Source organism: Accipiter gentilis, chromosome Z, assembly GCF_929443795.1.
Source record: "Accipiter gentilis chromosome Z, bAccGen1.1, whole genome shotgun sequence".
Lineage (NCBI taxonomy): Eukaryota > Metazoa > Chordata > Aves > Accipitriformes > Accipitridae > Astur > Astur gentilis.
Genome location: NC_064919.1, coordinates 71,650,641 through 71,670,425, shown reverse-complemented (window position 1 = coordinate 71,670,425; position 19,785 = coordinate 71,650,641). Strand labels below are relative to the sequence as shown.

The 19,785-nt window shown below is 39.2% G+C and overlaps 1 protein-coding gene across 2 annotated transcripts in view; it reads right to left on the bottom strand.

Moving 5' to 3' along the window:
• FGF10 (fibroblast growth factor 10) overlaps positions 1-14,462 on the bottom strand; it is an 80,469-nt gene extending 66,007 nt beyond the window's left edge. The window contains exons 1-2 of one of the 2 annotated variants that reach the window (XM_049794391.1): positions 14,353-14,462; positions 615-750 (exon numbers count right to left, since the gene is read on the bottom strand). The gene's annotated coding sequence lies outside the window, so the exon portion shown is untranslated. Of the gene's footprint in view, positions 1-97; positions 235-614; positions 751-14,352 lie in introns of those variants that run through there. The other variant, XM_049794392.1, reaches the window with a different exon arrangement.
• Between the last annotated feature and the right edge of the window lie 5,323 nt (positions 14,463-19,785).

The window sequence follows — 19,785 nt, the reverse complement described above, 5'->3', positions numbered from 1 at the left end:
CCCCCCCCCCGCCCGCCCGCCCGCCCCCCTTCCCCCCTTTCCCTCCCCCTGTGGTTGTAAACAGGTTGGAAGCTGTAGCCTAAATGCCAGCGATTACAAGTCAGAGGTGGGATGTGCCTCTGGTGGTCAACCCTTATTTGCAGGGGGTCAAGCAGCGGTGGGACATCTGAAACCCTTTTGCAGCTGGAGCGAGCGGTGCCTGCTGCGGAGGGAGCCTCGGGAGCTGCCCTCGCTTCCTCCCGGGCTGCAGCGGCAGCGGCAGCCGCCGCCGTCGGCTCGCTGCTAATTGCTCCTAAAGCGTTCTTCTCCTCGGAGCGCCGGCCACCAGCATGGCTTGGAGACTCATGCTTTACTAATTTCCCTGTCTTCCAGGCTGAACCAATCCCCTCTAGGGAGGCTTCCCTCCCCCTTCACACACCCCCCCACCCCCCCCCCCCCCCCCACCCCCAAGAAACTTGTTTTCTAGCGGAGGATTTTATTTTATTTTGTTGGCAGTGAAGTGCTTGAGAAAGCCACCTGGAACTTGTTGCCTGCTAGATCTCCCCCTCCCCGCCCCCCCGCTGGAGGAGGGGTTGGGTGGAGAGGTTGGAAAGAAGTATATACTGCAGGCAGACCTTGGAAAAGCAGATTATATGCTGGTCAGAGTAAAAAGGGAAGAGGCATAATTAGCTCCTTTTCCTTCTTCTTTGCCAGCTTCCATGGAGGTCTTTCTCCCTCCTTTAATGAATCACTGATTTCTCGCTTCCGTTGCTGAAATAAAAAGTTCACACTTTAGCCTGCTCTTCCTTTTAAGCCTCTCACGATTTATTGTGTCTCTTTCCCCACCCTCACCCTCCATGTCTCAAAAGAAATCAGGCCCCTAAATGACCATTTTCTAATTGCTAACATGAGTCATTTACTGAATCACGCATCTGACTTCAAAGCAAAAGGGGCTTTATTGGGATTGCAAAGGTTTCCCCATAAAATCTGTCTGAATATTTTGCTGTCTTTTTTTTTTTTTTTAAACTAATGCAGTTTCCTTTGCCAGAAAGAAACAAATTTTCCATTTTCAAGGCTATTTTAAAGAGATTTTTCAAGCTATTATTCTCCTGGAGGGGCATATGTTGTTGGTTTTTCCTTTGATTCCATCCCTGCTAATGGAATTGTCATTTCACATACTGAAAGTTATGACAGATTCATATTTCTAGCCCATCACTGAACTGTCAACTTTCCCAGTAATTAACAGGCATCTTCCGTATGATGTACTATCTTTTAACACCAGAATAAGGGATCAGGGACTGACAGGATATGGGCACCATGCGAGACATTATATTTTGGTTCAGTATTTAGTATTGTAAAATAACTGTTTTGGAATGCAAGTAGGTGGAACATTTGCTAAGAGAATGGAGTAGCGGAGAAGTGAAGCGGTACCAAAACACAGTGAGTAGCTCAATATGTAAACCCAGAACTTTTCTGAAATAGAGGCCCTTTAATAACGCAGATCAATGGAATGCAATGGAAAACCGCCTATGCAATTACATTTGGCATTTGGAGTAAATCTTAATTTAAGCAACAGAAGATGCAGAAAAGAACAAATAGTTCTAAAATTAGATGGATTCATTAGATTAGGATGTTAAATATATTGTTAACTTCACAACAGAAATTAGAAATTATTATCTCCAATTATGGTGTTTATTCTGGAGAGAATTGGCTCCTAAATTTATGTGTTCAGCTTATGGGGGTGGCATTTAAACAGCCTCAAAAATGAAACCATTTAATGTTAGAATCAATATGTTTTATGATGTTGTTTATGGTACTTCAGAGTGTTTATCCTGCATGTATTTGCACCGAGTGCAAAGCATTTCAGAAAATTTTTTGTGAATCTGATTTAGGCTTTCCTTTTGTGGGAACTAATAAAAAAAAAAAAGAAACAAAACCGAAATGAAAAGCAAAAGCCTACTTTTTGGTGAATGCCTGACAACTTAACATGTATGTGAGCTACAAGGCTGATGTCAGTGTTTGCTTGGAGTCCAGGTCATGAAGGGTACAACCTGTTATTTCTAAAATGGAAGTTCTTTTAATTCCAACAACTTAAATCATAGATAAGGACTATAATGGGTTAAAATTATACATTTGAAGATTTTTTTCATTTTTTCTCTTTTTCCTGTCAAATGATGGAATATGAATCAGCATTTTAGGATCTCTGGTGGCAGGAGAAAATAGTAGTTTGTGGGTCAAACCGATATATTTAAGCCCTGCTCATTAAAAAAAATACGTACTGTCTTGAGTTTACTCAAGAAGAGTTCTGCTTAGACCTATTTCTAGCTTGTGATTGGTTGTATGTTGTTTTTAAGATCTGCTGGTTAAGAACAAAGCTCACATATCCAGAATTTCATATTAAATCTGCTTCTGGCAGGTGCAATTTTCAGTGCAGTACTTAAAACTCCTACAACGCATAGAGTCCTTTTCTATCCCGTGTGATGACAGGGAGGGCATTTACAAAACAGAGTCCAAATGAAAAGCTGACATAGCTTTTTAGATTATATCTCATTCTTTTTTCTACCGTCTGTATAGCCTTTCTTTTATAGCACAGTTGAATCCCTAAATACCCCATTACTTTGTATTGTCAAGTCACCTCTTAGGTTAGCCTGAGAAAGCCTGAGAAAAGTTCCACAGGAAAGATGCACTATTTAACGGAATTCAATCTGTCCCAATAGATTTGAATCACTAACATAAATGTATGAATGTAGATTATATCTCTGTAATGAGGCCTGAATCATTCTCAGTTACTTCAAAGGACTGAAATTCAACCTTCCTTTTTAGCAGCAACAATCAGACCTTAATGGGTTCCTTTATTAATTGTTCCATTGCTAAACTTGAAAAGCGGCTGCCTTCAGTACAGGTCCTAGACTAGAAATGGTACCTGCTGCTTCTAAAACAGTGTTTCTGTTTTGCCTTTTAGCGCTCTAAGATTCTGTGAAGTTTCCTGCCCTGCGGTTTTATAAATGCTGAATTACATTGACCCATCCACAATGAAAAAAAGAAAACCCTTTCTAAAAAATGTGCAAAAAGTAGAAAATATATTTTCAGAATTTTCTTTTCAGGCTGTTTTCTTTCCAAAGAATGTACAGGGAAATGAGTTGTACAGGTAAATTTTAATGAAAATGGTCCAAGCAAAATAGTTTTTTGATACTTGTAGCAGTAGCTTAGGTCATGTTTTTGTCGTTTGATCAGCAAGGAGGGATGTCTTGGCCTTTTTTTGTTTGTGTTTTGGTTGGTGTTTTTTTCTTGTTAAGTAGATGACTTGAATCAGAGACGGAATATTTTAAGATAGTTGGAATAGATTTTGCCTTGTATGATTTCCCTTGGGCAAGGCATTATCTTTTCTGGTGGTGTAAATAAGTTCTGTGTATGCCTTTGACTGTTAATATAATCAACTCACTCTCAGATGTCACCAGCCCCTCAGTTTGGATTGCTAGATAGCAATCATGACCATTTGCTGCTTACAGTATGATGAGAGATGCACATGCATCTTCCAGTCATGGGACCCAATTCTGTTCTTATTCAAGGCATTGGGAAATTTGCCACTGATTTCATTGAGAGAAATTTGGGCCAGTAATGTCACTGCCAGAGAGGCAGCTCTGCCAGAAATGAGGCGAGGAATGCCAAATACCAGTGACGGCTCAGATGCCTCTGCCTATATGTCAGTTCCGAACTGCAGAACTTGGTAGCGTTGTAAAACACTAATCTTGGTTATAAAGAAAAGGCAGTGGCATATAGTGTTCACAATCACCAGCTACCAATGAGACAATCTGTTTGATCTGAGATACAGTGCTGCTTGCTGAAATCTTTACGCCGCGGAGTAGTTCATGCCCACCAACAACAGGGACTGAAGGCCATTGCATTTTTTCTGAATAAAGCATGTCTTAAAGCTTGAGAAAAAAATCATCATTAACAGTTGTTTTCTTCTGAGAAATCTGCAAAATCACTATCATTGTATTTATTCTTCATAATTTCATGTACTTCCATGTCATTTTAAAATTGTCAAAATACTAATATGATTCTAATTTTATGTATAGAATGAGGTATAAAATAAGCCCTTAAGTTGTCAAAGATAAAGACTGAAGGCGGCGTAACTCATCTGTGTGTATGAAGCTGGAATAAGACATATAAAGTCAGAATACAATTTTAGCTGCCTGTAGTAGGATTTGGTAGTGTGTGGGGCATACTCCTTGGCTCCTCTGTGCACACTCCTTTCCAGCTAAGTATCCAAAACTGGAGAAGAACTCGAGCAGAGTTTAGTAGAGGTTAATAAAATGCTTGTTTCAGCATTTCTTTTTTATTTCAAAACCACTTGCATTTCTGGGTCAGACATAGCAACAGGCACGTGCAAAATGAGTCTGAGATAACGAAAATGTAGTTCAGCCAGAGCTGGTTCCACCCAGCCTACAGAGTCACTAGTGAGAATGGCCAAGTGTCCTGCCCAGGCTGAGGCTAGTCCTCAGGAGGAGTAAGACAGTACTCACTCTGTGAGATCTGGTGGAATAATGAAGAGTTGGCTGGGCTAGTACTGCCACGGGTGATAAAGAATGATTAGATGGAAAATACATTGTTTTATGTTTTTCTTTTCAGAAACAGAATCAAAATATGGCAGCTCTTACGGCTGCACAGGTCATCCGGACAGGTCATCTCCATGTGAACAGACATATAAATTGAGGGACCAGGCAGGATTTTCCCCATTACTTAAATTAGTAGTATGTGTTTCTCTCTCACGGATGTATTGGCAAAACTGTCTGAATGCTGTGCTTCAAGCAGACAATTAAGCAAATTGTTTATTCTTCTTAAAATGCAAATTATGGCTATTCTCTTACAATATGTTTACAGTTATGCTATGTCTGACAAAGAAATTACAAAGAGATGTATGACATTTGAAAATATCTGTACAATTTTTGTTTGATAAATACAGCTATTGAGAAGAAATAAGTAAAAAAATGCATTCTATGGAGGTCAGCTAGAGGAGACTACAGACCCCCAGACACTGAGCTGCAGTGCCGTAAATAGCTATGTGCATGGGTTGGACACTGACCGTGTTTAGTAATGGTCTGCTGGCAGCCAGTTTTGCATACTCTGCGGCACAAACATAATTAAAAAGGCAATATTTTCAAGGAGTTACTTTAATCTTAGAGGATTTGGGGTTCTTTCTCATTTCATACAGAACTGCCGTGAGTGTAGGCCACTTAAATAATCCTATAAATGTGACTGATTGAGAACAAAACTGTCAGAAGCCGTCAGGAAGAGGCAAATGTCAGTCAGGCCTTTGCAGATTCTTTCTTTTTTTCCCCAACTTAACCTCATGTAAGCCTACCTTTTCAATGGAGAAACCTACAAGGACTCCGAGGAAATACTCTGTGCATTCTGATATATCCTCACACCACATAAACCTATGCACCTGTGAGTTTTCCTTGTAAAGGATAATGCTGATAGTAATGAATTGCCCCACCCCTGCCCCCGGGTTATTCTAACTTTTTATACAACTTCTTCTGAAGATACTCTATAAACATATTCACTAATCGCTCCCAGGATCCAAACATTCAGCTGAAACAAGGTGTTGGCTCATTTGTGACACTGAAGCTCCCATTTGCTGGAGGAAACTTTCCAAAAATAGAGATAATTTGGTACTTCAGTGTCATCTTTGTACTTTGAATTGTATCTCTTAATTTACTGGAAGAGGTCTTTGTGTGGGACGTAACTGAGGCAAAACCAAAAAAGTTACACAAGCTTTTTTATGAACAAGGGTGTGTACCCTGAAAGGTGCTAACTACCTGGTACTCTTCCTGGACCCAACCAAGATGTCTTCCAGAAAGGCAACAAAGCCAACTCAAAACTCGGCAGGTCTGCTAGGCTCCATCCTTCTTGAGTGCTACTGGAAGGGAGTGAAGAAGTCACTTCTAGGCATTGCTTGTGGAGCTATTTTAAACAGAGCTGACAGCTAGGAACATCAGCCCAACAGCTGAACATGCTTGCCTCACCACAGGCAACCAGGGTAGCCAGCTGGGCTCCCTCTGAGCTGGTTAATAGCTCACACATTGCAGGGGGAGCTCACACATTGCCTCTTCTTTGTCAGTTAATTTGTAGCAGTCACTGGAATGACTTCTGTGAGCAAGCACCTCTCAGCGTGAGGAAGGGTGATGGAAATGAGCCCTTTGCTTGCAGAGAAGTGTGGGGCAGGGCTGGGAAGCGAGGGACAGCTCCCCACGCCTCTCGCTGAGTGGGCAGTGCTGGAGCTGCTGCAAGCCAGGCTGGGTGTCTATCAGCCTTCCCAAGCGTGGCATCATCTGGGTGGGAGGTGTGTAGCACAGCATCTCTTGCAGGGTACGTTCCACCTGCGTTTCCTCAGGAGTGCTGTGCAGGGCTGGACACCACCTTTGCTAGGACCATACCTTTCCACATACATGTGACAAACACGTCTCATCGAAGATACCGTGACGACAGAAAGCAAATGTGGAGTCAGCTCAAATATACGGGATTTTTTCCTAGGCGCTTCATAGCTTAGGGCATACTAGTACCCTTAGTGTTATTAGTAAGAACACCATGACTCAGCTACGGTTGCCCGGCTGGATATGCCCTTCTTATTATGTAGTTCTGGATATCAGAAAGAACAGCCAGGCTCTACTGCTGTTCTAGGCTCTGTATCAAAGAACGAGTCCCTCAAAGTCAGCTTATTGCTGAGTTGCAATCTTTTTAAAGAATATTTTCTTCTGTTATAGGGTACTCTCCAGCTGCTGATTATGGTTGTGGAAATGCAGCTTAATTAGTTCTATATTTATTAGCAGATTGTTTAGCTTTTTATTAAGATCAAAACACAGAGACAAAGGATAACAATATGGTATCTTCTTTCTAGCATTATTTAAAATGTTTACAGCATGTTAAAGATTTAAGCAACTCTCTGAAGAGCAGTCATCCATTCTGCAAGGCTTAAAGAGATTATTTTTCTTTAAAGCATATGGGTAACAACCGGCCACACAGATCCAAATTACTGTGGATTTTAACCATGTTGCAAGTTACTGATGATAATGATTATCTCCTAAATACCAGATTCAGTAAACTTGACATCACGTTTTGTTGAGGATTTCTTGGCTGGGCGAGGGCACGTGAGCAACCCAGCCGTGAGGTGGGAAGGAAGCATAAGTTTACGAAGTGCTGGAGCAGACAAGGACGCTGCATCCTTGTACGCTGGGGAAAAAGGAAGATAAGAAGAGCCTGACAAGCAACTCCTGGATGCCGAAGAATGAGATAAGTAACTGCTGGACACCTCGTGAAGAAGCTTGCACAGCCAATAGAGGATAAGATAGTGTTGCGTGAACCAGGGTATTGTACCAATTAGAGTATTGTATAAGGCGCGTGCACAAGCACATAAGGTATAGAACTGTGCTAAAAGTTGTAGTAAATGGACTTCACTTGATCACATTGGTCTGTGCGTGATTTCCCCTGTGGATCCTCCGCAAAAACGTTTCATGTATCCTACATGTAGTTAAAAGCAAGGAACTTTGAAAATGTCACACGTTGTTTTTGCATGCCAATAGTTGGTAAAATACCTTCCTTGGATATTTCTAAATACTAAAAAAAACTGCTGCAGTTTTTTTCAGTGGAGCTCACGGATATGTACCCCCTAAATGAGGCTGGAGTTTGCCAAAGCAAGAGACATTACTGATTATAACAAGCAGTAAAGCCTGCATATATGGTATAAGGTCATTCTGAGCAGTTTTTAAAAGCATACAAGAACTTCCTGCACCCAAAGAATGGAGGGAGAAAGCCAAAGAAGGAAGGACACATCCATTTCTTTCTCTTCTGCTCTGCTTGTCATGCTGCCTTGTCCCTGGTATGCCTTCCAGCCCTGAATCACCAATTTATCCTATTCACGTGATTACTGGGGAAAGAATATCTTCTTGGAGTCCTTCTTGTGTATCTGAATGATACACAAAGAGCCGGTTACTTATTTGTGGCAAATGTTGACTGTTCTCTGTGGGAAAGCACTACTTAATACAAAATGCTGTCTAAGCAGAGGAGAACATATGGAAGGAGTGAATAGATAGGCCCACCTACAATATCCACAGATGATGGAGGAGTAAGAATATTTGCTTAATTTCTGAGGCATTCAACACTAGTGCTTTTAATGTCTTCTGAACTTCTGTGAGTCTGTTGTACAAGTGATTTAACAAAGCAGTGGTGACCCTTGCTTCATTCTGCCCCAGGTCAGCTTAACTTGTTGGTGCCTGTGTCAGGCATGCACCAAAAGGCAGAAAACTCTTCAAATAATTAACAATTCTATTAGTTAGTTAGTTAGTTAGTTAGCTAGTTAGTTAGTAAAGTGACAGGTGAATGCTCCCTACAAAAAACTCTAGGTATGAGAGAAAGCTAGTTAGATTCTTGGTTATTGAAGGGCAACTAGTGAGAAAAAAATTTAAAAGCATTTACAAATAATGTATTAACTCAGATCATACAATTTAATGACCAAACAGTCTTTCTGGTCCTGGTTCCCTGTGGACATGCATTCAAATTTGTCAACAACTCACACCATCAGATAAGCCACCACACGTCAGCTCTTTGAGGAGAGGGGGGTGAGGGAAATAAAGCTCTTTTTACTCTACAGTTTGCAGTAAAAGGTGCTCCTCCAGAAGTCTAAGACTGGCAACGTATGCACAGTTCCACTGTGCATTCCTGGCGGCCTTCAGAAGAAATTTCCTTCCATTCTTTTGCAATTGCTTAGTATCCTCAAATGGGAGCTAGGGAGAAGGCATACATCCTCCAAAATGAATACTTGGTGTTGAAGATCTGTTCAGAAATCCACCATATTGTGGACCCTGAAAACTGCCTATCCTATTCCTGACATGGAGCATCTGCAGAGAAGTGAAGACTGGACTGTCATCTCCCCGTTTTTTTGACTGATGGCTGACACATGTAGATCTCCTTTCTGAACACTGGATAGAATTGGGAGTAGGGAGCAGCCTGCCACCAGGAATGACTATGTCCAGCCTGTATCTCTGACAAAAACAAATCAATATCAGCTAATATGTAAGAAGTATTGTCCTCTACAACAGAAGCAAATGTGCAAGTCATATCTGTGAAGAGATAATTACTGAGATTAATGTCAGGGAAATAAACACAAGTCAACTCACCAACTCATGACATAGAAAACACTATCCATAATTAAGACCCTCTAATCTATTAGCAATCTTCAAGCAAAGCTGGGTTTGTGTGTTTCAGTACTCTTAGGGGAGGTTTATTCCGCTTTTTCTACTCAGACTTTCAGCTGGCTTATAAGAAGTTTCTCAAGTGTGGAATTCTCCTTGTAGAAATCTGGGTATCAGGACTGAGATTATCAAGATTTTTTAAGGAATTAAAACCTACCCCAAAATGTGGGAATAAAAAGCTATTTTTTGCATGGCACTTCTTCAAGTCTGAAAGATACTAACATTTTCATAACTGGAAAGAATGGTACCAAAGTAGCTGTAACGTATCCTCTCAGGAGAAGGTCATTAGTATGGACACAATGTTCGGTGTTTTTGGTGAGTATTACAAAGAACCAGTAAGTTGTATGAGCTTTTTCATGGGGATTTTCAAAAGTTAGTTAGAAAGAAATTTGTTGGGTTGTTCTAGGTGGACCTGATCTGTTGTAGGGTTCAGTTTAGATGATTGCTGGATTCTTCTTTATAATTTTCATGATTTTGAAAGAACAGATAGCTCTTGATTAAAAGCTTAACAAAATGCTTACATTAAGAAGTGACATCTCCTGCGAAATTACAGCATAAGCAAGAACAGAGCAAGCTCTCTCATCCTTTCACAATAATTTATTTTCCATTTCTTTTTATGAGGATCCTCTCTCTCTAAAACTCTGATTCTGCAAAACTTAGAGAATAAACAGGACTCAAATTTCAGTTGATTCTGGGCAGCTGACTTCAACAGATTCTATGTGGTTTTCCTGCGCTGACCAAACTGCGGAAAATACATCAGGGCGTGGCAATTCTAGAAATTCCCTGGAAATTTCCAGTGTAGACTAAGGAAGACAGTAATTAATGCTCATTCAGTGCACACTGAATTTTTTCATTTTTCCTATATTTTTTCCAGTGTAGTATTTTTGTGTCGTGTGGGCATCCCCTAGGAGTTTGATTTAGCAGATTGTTTAACACAGTGCACTGAATACCTGTCAGACAGTACGACTATTTGATCATATCTAAGTAAAAAAATCAATAGCATAGCAGCAAAAGGCTTCTACTTCTATTGCTAATCCTTGGGGTTTTTTAGCTATGGCAAGCATTCATGTAAAGGGTTTGCTCTCTGGTTTAAAAAAAAAAAAAAAGAGAAAAGAATGCTAACAATCCATTAAATTCTGGGATACAAATTTCCCCTAGATTAAAAATGACATTTGCTTTACATACTGGGTTTTTTTTCCCATAATAATTGCTGGGTGATTTTGATTTAGAAAGACAAGTGAACAACATTTAAAGTCTTCAAGACTCACTATTGCATTACTGTAACATATGAATAACTTTGCTTGTTAAGTGAACATTTGTAACCAATTAGTCTGAAGAATGCATCCTTACGGCCGAGAAAAAGAGGACCTCTTCAGCTACCCTTGTTCTGTTGTCTTGGACATTGGTCTGCTATAGCAGCAGTAAGTAGGAGCTATGCGTGCATGTGCATGGTCTACCAAGGTATTTAGCTGGGGATGGTGGTAGCAGAGAATAGGTAGACTAAGTTCCTTTTACCCTCTGGTGCTGAGTTAGAGGAAAGAATCTTTTGCTGGTGATATTATCAGCCTTCATGGAAAGGGGGGGAAACGTCATGAGAGGCTATCTGACTCAGAAGGGCTTCTTCTGTCATGATGCTGTCTAATTGTCACTCTTACTCAAGGCTACAGTAACAATCCAGGTCCTGTAAATGGTCCTAGACCAATTCTGCAGCCTGTTTACTTTTAAAGCTCCTGCTGGTTTTAAATTGTGTAAAAAATTTAACCATGTTAATTGTGTCAAAAATTTAACTGTGTAAATACTCCATCAGTTTGAAGTAGTCTTGTCTTTGTCTTTTATTGAGACAGATTTTAGGGTATTTTCTGAATAGATAAAAGATGTGAAAAACAGGGAACTGTATCAAGAATCATATCCTCAGATATTCGGCATTCAAATAAATTATTCAATAATAAAAACTCAGAAAGTTGTAGTTTATACTGCCGCAAATCCTGACTGGACCAACCTCTTCAGAAATGTGTGTGCGTACAGACACCCTCACTCTCCACCCCTTCCCCCGACAGGTTTTTTCAACATTCTTGAAATTATCTGTAATAAATATGACAGTGGGTCAAGGCACTAAGGAACTCAACTAGACATGGACAGTGTTTGACTCGTGTCAGATTAGTTACTGATTATGCCTTTATGTGAATGTCAGAATGTAATTTCTTACTGGTAAGTGCAAGATATTTAAATCAATCTTCCTACCTATTTTTTATGAGAAAATGTGTCAGTTAAAAGTTGAAATCTGAACTGAAACAGGGTAAGAACCACCAAAAGTTGCTGGGTGTCTGGAGACATCATCATGTCTACAAGTGAGTTCCTGTTTTTGTGCAGTATAACCACCATGAGCATCTGTTCATAATAAAGGATTTCGGCACCGTGATGTTCATCATCGCAGTCTGTCAGTATCAGATGCTTGGCGCCTCTAGAAGAAGCTACAGCCTGTTGCATCTAGACTGTTGTCTCTATACCTAGAAGGAAACACCTGACCTGGTTACCACTCTGTTGGAGACCTAGGTGCTGTTTCCAAACTAGAGGATGATGCCACCTTCTCCTTTGAATTTATAGACACACACTTCAGGTAAATCTTCTTTCTTCAAGTGAAGTAAGAATCAGTACTTTGAAACAGAGGTGAAAGCACAAGTGACGATTGCTTTTCATCCACAGGTTCTTACTAATGCAATGGGACTTTTTGTTTCAAATCCCTCTGCCTGAAGAGGATTTAGGTGCACATCTCCAGTCCGACAAAGTGCTTGAGCCATGTTAGGTCAAATAATCTTATTACTCAATTCTAATGTCATTTTTCCACTTTGCATGCACTTGTGTTCAGAAAAACACCAGCTGTGGCCCAGGGTTAAAGCTTTCCTCTTAAAATGAAGATGTAGGTTCCAGTCATTGCTCCATGGTATGTTTATGCATTTTATGACTGCCTAATGCAAAATAAATAAGAGGCAGTTCAAGGAGGCACTGAACTTCAAGTCTTTCTTCTCACAGGTATTATTGTTAACAGCCACTGGATTGAATCTCTCACGGAAACAAGCACATTTAGTTTCAGGATTCCAGCAGAACATGTGCTTACACCATGACATAAAGTATGCACTAGTGTGCAGATTTGGTTGGTCCTGTCCAGTTTTAGGTGCTTAGGTGCTTTTTTGCACACTAGAAGTTGATATGTAGGTGCCAGTGCACCTTTTTTGGAAGCCTGTGGCTCTTATGAACTTTAAACAATCTCTGAACAAAGGTTTTCAAAAGTTCAGTTGATCAGCTGTGTAAGTCTGCCTTAAATCCCATTTTGGATGCTGCAGATAGCCCTGGGTTAACATTATTTGCCCAAGGGTAGTGCCGTGGGTTAAATTATATCCCATGTGCCCAAACTATATTTTGCCTTCAAAAAGGATAAGATCACAGTAAAATATGAAACAATATAATTTAACTATGAGAGCATTACAAGAGATCTCAGAATGCTTTTCAGAGGAAATCCACATAACATAATACAAAACTGAGGTACAAGCTGTGAAGTGACTTGCTGAAGGCAACCCAGAAGGCAACCCGGAACAGAGGTAAGAGCCAAATCTTCCAAATCTGAGCCTGCTACTCCATCTATGCAGCAAATTCTTTCTTCCCATGTAGTGCCCACTTACGTTGGATTGTAAAATAGCTGACAAAATAGGATTTTGCTCATCCGCTTATTTGCTCAGTTGCTATTTTGCTCATCTGATGTAGTTTAAAATTTTAAGAAATAAACCATTGAACGTGCTTCTCTATTTCTCAATTGCATCTTGCCTTTCTTTTTTAAATTACTACCAGCTTTGTAGCTCTGTAGCTTTGTACATGGTAGGCTTTCTTTAAAATATAGAATAAAATTTACATCCATTATTGATAAAGATTCTATTTTTTTCATAAACAATAGAGCCAGGAATAACTATTATGGCTATCAGATCCATCTTGTGTTCTAATGTATGCTACAGAAAGCTCCTCTTTCCTGTATCAATCTTCCACAGAATTCCTGCGGTTAGTACAATAACTTGTGGTTAAAAGTAACTTTCCAGAAGCTTCCAACAGTGGATTCTAGTCAACACTGTGAGGAGGAACAAGCTCTGAGTATGACATGCACTGGCTTATGGACTAGAAATTCATGAATCTGTACAATAGCCATACCTCCCAAAAAATCAAAACTGAAACAATGAAAACGTGTTCTAGTTACATAAAAGTGAAGGAATTGGTGTCTAAGTTCAGGAAATTTACTTTTGGATGAAATGTTGAAACTTCTATATTTTATTTTCTGCTTTTACTGTATTTGTGATATTTTAAACTTTTCCATCAGTTAAAAAGAACAAAACCTCATCTTAATTTATGTTCATAACCAACAGATGCATTCAGAAACAGATTTTTCTCTCTCTTTGCTGTTTGTGCCATGGCAAATTAGCTTTTAGCTCTGATGAAAGAAAAATGAGTTTTGTGAATCTTATAGAATGCTGTAGTTTTTCTTCATTGGAGCTAAAGATAGCAGAACTGATTCTGTCGTAATTTTTGTCTTAGAGTATCAGAGCTGTGGAAAATATTAATGTCATATAAAATGAGGGCTGACATTTCTACATCACTGGTCTTTGTGTTAGTCCAAATGGAATGGAAAAAGAAGACGCTGCAGTGAATCAGATCTTACAGTGCCAAATTTTTCATATGCCATTTCCTTTAGAAAAACATACTTGCTTCATATTTGTGGAAAAATAAAAAAAAAAAAAAAAAAAAGAAAAGAAATGGACATGTCTAGGCTTATGGGTTGTTCTGGAAGCTTGAGATATTAGACTTGGTTTTTATTTTCTTTCCATGAAAACCTTAGAGAGGAAATTTCTAAATAGTGAAGACAAGACCAAACAGCCAGTTTGTCTTCATTTAAAATTTCTTGTTGATGTAAGATTAAATGTCAGCAAACATTAGAAATAAGCAGAATATTTCAAGGAAGAAAGCACCCTGTATTAATTCCTTTCTAATGCTTTTGGCTGTTCTATCCCAACATGTCCCAGGTAGGTGCTGCTATCATAACCTTCATGATTTAATTTCACACATTGAAAGAAACCATACTCACACAAACAAGGCTGTTTACAATTCCTGAGCCAAAGATCTGTCACATCAGCTGGAAAAAGGTCTCCTTTAATATCAGTGTTTTCTGGATCAGGCTACCAGTATGTTAATTTGAGGTTGCATACAAGTCTTTGCAAGGGTAGTGACCAGATTGTGGTATCCCAGCCTGTTGTTAGTCATTGCAGTAATGTAACTGTTGGCGAGTTTTGACATCTTTGTGTGCCAATCTCAAGATTTCAGAGAGTTTCCACTGTATGGCTGGCCTGCCATCCTGTTGGCCAAGGTCCCCTGTAGCTGCAAGAACAGTCACCACAGAAAAGGCATTGACAGGGAATCTAAAAGATTTGGAAAGGAATTTGTTGTGAAGAATGGCTATTTTTACCCTCTTTCTCTCTTGTGGGTAGTTGATGACAGATCAACTACCAAGCACTTTAGTAGAGGGGAGAAATCTCTTGCTTGCTTGAAGATTGTCCAAGACATTACAATATGCTAAAAGTTGCATATCCATACAATACATGATAAGTCTTGTCTCACAGGGGGACCTACATTTCCTGGGTGGATGACATAAGCAATCATCTTTTAAGTGCTATATTCCACTTCCATCAAGAAAAAAAAAAAGTAACTTAAGCTGTTGCAGTCAGATTTATCCTTGAACCAGTATGAAGGCCAAAGGGTGCACTGTGCACATGTGCACATCTTCAATGCAGGACGGTTTTAAAGAAACCTGAGACCACACTAATAGGCGGCACTTTTAGGACAGCACCTGTAAATCTTTGGAGAGATTCAGGATGCCAGAGGTTGGGAACACCACAGCATGTTCTGTTCCTCTCGCTATTGGTTCTGTGCTGACAGCCTGAGAAACATTTTTTTATTGCTTGTTTGAAATACTGCCCAACTTTCTTTGCCATGCTGGCACAGTTTGTGTCAGGAGAGCCATGCAAGCTTGACTCTTTCATTCTGGGAAAGCTGCAGAGGTAATTGTGCAACTTTGGCTGTGACACTGATGTCACTGTTGTCCAGAAGAGTCCCTTAAAGCACCTGTTCTCATTGATGGCTATATGTTTTCTCTTACATGTCTCTACAGATAACAAGCAGAATTTTTCTAGCCTCTGAAGCCTGTTACTGGTTTAAAATATGCTAAATCAATCTTTTTACTAATTTGTTTATAAGAATATACCTTAAGTCACAAAGTATTCAATAAAAGCACATTCACCTAGAAAGGATTGGCTGTATCAGTTTTAAGAATACACCTTTAACTGAATGGCTGCTGCTCAATGTACAGGCATATATTTCCTTTCAAGTTTCTTTTCCCTTAAAATCCAACTTTAGCATGAAGGGGTGATTTGCCTTGTTGTAGCCCAAGTGGGATTTCCTACTTAAAGAGACTGTTTTTTCTTTCCAAACAAACAAGTAACTAGATGGTACCAACACAAAAGCCAGTTGAAAAACATCACATGCATGGAGCTTACTGAGTGACTGTAAGTCTTTTTTGATCTTTCAGCGTGGACCTCTGAACCCAACAAAATAAACAACCCAGATGATGTCCTAATTGCTCCTAGTGAGCAGAGCTGCAACACCTGGGTGTGTGGTTTCCCTTTATAAATTAAAAGGTCAAGATAGCCCCTCCTCCCTTTAGGAAAACATCCTGTGCCTATGCTCTCAGTGGCCTTAGGCAGCTAATCAGTTTTGTGCCAGTGGGTTAGCTGTGTGTGTGCGGGGGGGTGTCTAGTTTGAATGTATTTCCACCTTCCTGGTATTTTATTCTCTGCTGCTGGTTTCCTTTGGAAACATTCTTACTGTTTAAGCATTAAAGGGATGATGCTTAATAAATGGGAGCACCCTCGTATCAAGCCCTGACCTCTGCAGGGATATGATAAGTCTTCTGAATAAACTGATGTGAACTGCATAAATAGCTACACTAGTGTGTACAAGGTTCCTTGCCTCCCTAGGTCTATAAGCAGAGAGTCATCCAGTGGGGATGAATTCCGAATCACACCAGCCTGCTGTAATGCAAATAAGAAGGGAAAATAAGAGTTTCTTAATTAGAACACAGCAAAAAGGTAGGATACTAACTTGCCTTTAAACAGAAAGTTGAAAAGAGTGTGAAAAGAAAACGTTGTCTTGGTTACCACCTCATAGCATTTCCTTTCTAGCAAGCTTAAAATAAGCAACTAAGGGCAGAAGGGAACTCTGTAAAACATCTGCCATGTCTCCATTCCCACATTTCCTTTAGATTTTCTTTCAAAGTGCATGTTGTTCCTTTCTGTTGGTAGGTCTAAAGTTAGGGTGATTGCACTGGAAAACGCGTGGCATGCTGCCACCATTTGTATATTCTTTTACAAAGGCAAAAAAATTCTAACAGACTATAGTGTTGACAGTTTGCTTTCCACTTCTCTATCTAAAACCTGCTGGTCTTTTTGAAAGTACTGCAGATACGTTGTATTTTAAAAATAACTATTTTTACAGAGTAGTATTTCTCTCTAGGAAGAAGTGTTTTGGAAAAATAAACATCAAACAGTCCAAGTCCTGACATGGAAAATGAGAATATCATGGGTATGTATTTAGTGTTTGTATCTAACTCAGCTGAATGCTGAGCCATAGTTGGAGGTCACAAAACCTTATCTAATACCAGTTGCAATAAGTAGATAATAATAAAGTGTGTCTTTTGACTGATAAAAGGCACTTGTTCTCTGATAGAAAATCACCTAAATATATATCTAGAAATAGCACTTTCCTACTGGGGCTGCTAACAAAGCAATGATTTTGAGATATTTCCAGGTGACTTTATAGTGGCTGCCAAACAGTTACACTGACATAACTTAGTTTATTTTTAACATGTAAGCCAGATGCAGAATAGTGTATTAAACTGTCTCTCAATTGGTTTGTTTTGTATGTGTTTCTGTGGAAACAAAGTTTGCTTGTGGTGTGTCATAGACTGGACACATTGGTTATCTGAGCTGAGTGACTGTGCATCTAGACTCCGTGGGGTTAGTTTTGCTCCAGAGGTATTTGTTTAAATCTTTGTACTCTGTTTTTGTTTCTATTCCAAGAAAGCTTTGCCGTGGTGGGGGAAGAATTTTGCTTTACAAACAGCATAATTGAGGGTATTGCAAGCTGTATCTTAAATTTACAGTTCTAGATCAAGGAAACTTTTCTCAGGGAATATCCATGCAAAAATGCACAGGAACGGAGGAAAACAGTGGCAGATGAAATCTATTTGAAGTCACCAAGGCATTAGTAATTTTTCACAATGTAATGGTTCTTCAGGGGCTTTCAACTGAAAGATTCATAATCTAATTATCATGCCTCTGATATAATTAATTCCTCTGTTTTATGCAATGTAGAAATGATTCGTAGCCATGGGGCAAAGGTGTGTGCCTATCTGTACACTGTTGTGCCAAGGGGCTGCTGTGGCTGAGCTTGTAATAACTCATCTCACTTCTCTTTCTCTAAGCTTCTTATGCTAAGGTCCTCCCATCCTTGTTTGCACTCAAGTTCTTTCTAAAGGCTTGCTCCTAACAATGGCGATAATTAATGACTGTGTTTCAAGGCTTCCCAGTACATCCTGTCATTTCAGAGCCTGTCTTCTATACTGTAGGCTCTGAGAGGCAGTATTTGTTTTCATGTTTTGTCTTATGCAATGCCAAGCAATTCATTCTGTTCAACAAACAATAAAAGTGGGTGAAATTTCGCTCAGTGTTATACTTTAGCAAATCTTAAGACTTTTAACTCCATATAGAGAGGAGCAAATGAATATATTTCATATGCATTGTTACATGTCAATATATACCTGTGCAAAGCAGAAGTCTATTAAATATCAGAATGGGAATTTATTTATTAAGCCATGCAAAGCAGATGTTTCTCTTTACTGGCATAAGCAAATATTTTATTTGGTCATCTAAAGCATTTTGCGTATTTTATATTGCTTAAGGAAGAAAACCTCTTGCTGTTCCTTCTTCCCATCTTTATTGCAGCTTCACACTATCCATGTATTATAACCCAACACTGCATGAGTAAATGCAGCCCTCTTCTTCCCATTCTCAGTTCTGCTCTTCCAAAGGCTAAAGAGTTTTGTCTGACACTTTTATTGTCCAGATGGTTTGTGACGTGTACAGATGTTATATTTGGTAATACACTGATTATCAAAACATGTTCTGTTGCTCACTTGAGGGTTACAACTTGATGCATAGATCTATTACAAAGATTGATAGTCTTAATAAATACTAACCTACCAATTCTGTAAGTGCACAGAGATTTTGTTGTTGTTGGTTTTTTTTTTAAAGATGCTAGATGGCACTGCTAGTCCAGGGTTTATTTCGAACAGCTGGGTTTCATAAAGCTAATTCTGCAAGTTTGAAAAGGGCATGTAAGGTATTACTTAAACTTGACAGCTAACGCATTCTGAGAAATATACACCATGATGCATACAATAATGTTTCCACTGTAAGAGTATTCAGGTTTAGGTCTATTAACTCTGGTTAACTGCACTCAGAATTGTTGTACAAATATCCTTGTTTGCATTTTGTCCTCTGTGTTTCTTCTTACCATGTCACCTCATTTCATGGTTGTTGAGTTATGATAGCATGGAGCTTGTTACATATTTTAATTTTTTATTCAAAATGTTGGTCATGATACTTTAAATGCTCTTTTAAATTTAAGAACTTGAGATCCAACAATGGAGAAAATACACTTTGTTTTACTGGAATAATGTATTTCCTAAACATTATGCCACCCATGTTGAAAGTAATATAATTATTTTGCAGTTCTATAGAATATTTAAGTACCTCTATAACCATAGTGCTCTCTGGTTTCTTAATTCACTTTAATTTCTATTTAGTCTATGGTTTACCTTTCTTTTATAGAAGTCAGGGATTTGGTGTCATTATCTGCCAAAAGTTGAGGGTTTCATTTTAGAGAAATACATTTTACACCTAAAAAATGGGGGGAGGGAACAAAAATCTTTGCAGTAAAAGGCTCCAGTAACATGCAAAGTTGCTCCTGCTGCATAAAGTTTTGTGACTTGAAAAAGTTTGTACAATGTTATTGACTATTCATTCTCTGTTTAGTTAGTATCAAATTCCCTTCTTTTGTTTATTGTGCAGTAAGCTTACAAAGAAACTGCAAATTCTCAGCCTTTTGGGCAGACAGTTGGATACCGTGTCTAAGCGTGTGGAGCAACCAAACGGAACCTGCACCGTTCTGACCACTGGCTGGGTCACTGACTGGGGCTTAAAGACTCACCTGAGTAACTTGAGAAATCCCTTCAATCTCCCTTTTCGATTTGCCTTTCACAGGCCAGTACTTTTTATTTCTTCTCATCTGTCTGCTATCATGTTAACAAGCAAAGGAGAATCTCAGCAGTTCATTGACAGCATAATAAAATGGGATTTAGATTTCAGTATTTGAAGAATGGCTCGCTTTTAGGGTTTTAAGCTTT